Source organism: Geospiza fortis, unplaced genomic scaffold, assembly GCF_000277835.1.
Source record: "Geospiza fortis unplaced genomic scaffold, GeoFor_1.0 scaffold391, whole genome shotgun sequence".
Classification (NCBI taxonomy): domain Eukaryota; kingdom Metazoa; phylum Chordata; class Aves; order Passeriformes; family Thraupidae; genus Geospiza; species Geospiza fortis.
The window spans coordinates 1,138,056-1,138,595 of record NW_005054472.1 but is presented as its reverse complement, the minus strand read 5'-3'; positions in this window follow the sequence as shown (position 1 = coordinate 1,138,595).

Genomic DNA, 540 nt, shown 5'->3' with positions numbered 1-540 from the left:
GTCGCGACGCTGCCACCGGAGGGAATGCCAGCAGCGAGGCCAGGCCTTGCAGAGACACCCTGAGCCTTGTTCAGGTCTGATTTACAGCCCGGAGCCGCTGCCGCGCTCGGAGGAGCCGGCGCTGATGGATGGCAGCGTGACGGGGCCCAGCCCGCGCCATCTGCACCTCCCCCGGCTCCGGGACACCCCCAGCCCCATCTGCCCGCCGGGACATCGCCCCACGGGGCCCTCCCCACCTCCAGGGTGCAGGGAGGATGCTGGGCAGCCCCCTGAGGCAGCCCTGGCTGCCTCCATGCCCCGGGATTGCAGTGGGATTGAGGATCCCGATCCCATCCCCGCCTGCGGGAGCAGCACCGGGCTCCATCAGCCCTCCTGGTCCCGTGGTCTGGGTACCAGCCCTGATCCAGCCACTGGGGTCCTTCCACATCTGTTGGGGAAGATGAGACAGGAAAGCCTTATAAATATGATTGTCTGGCAAAAGATTTTGAGAATATAGAAACTATAAGTGAGATTGAAATGAAAGCAAGCTTTGAGATCCCT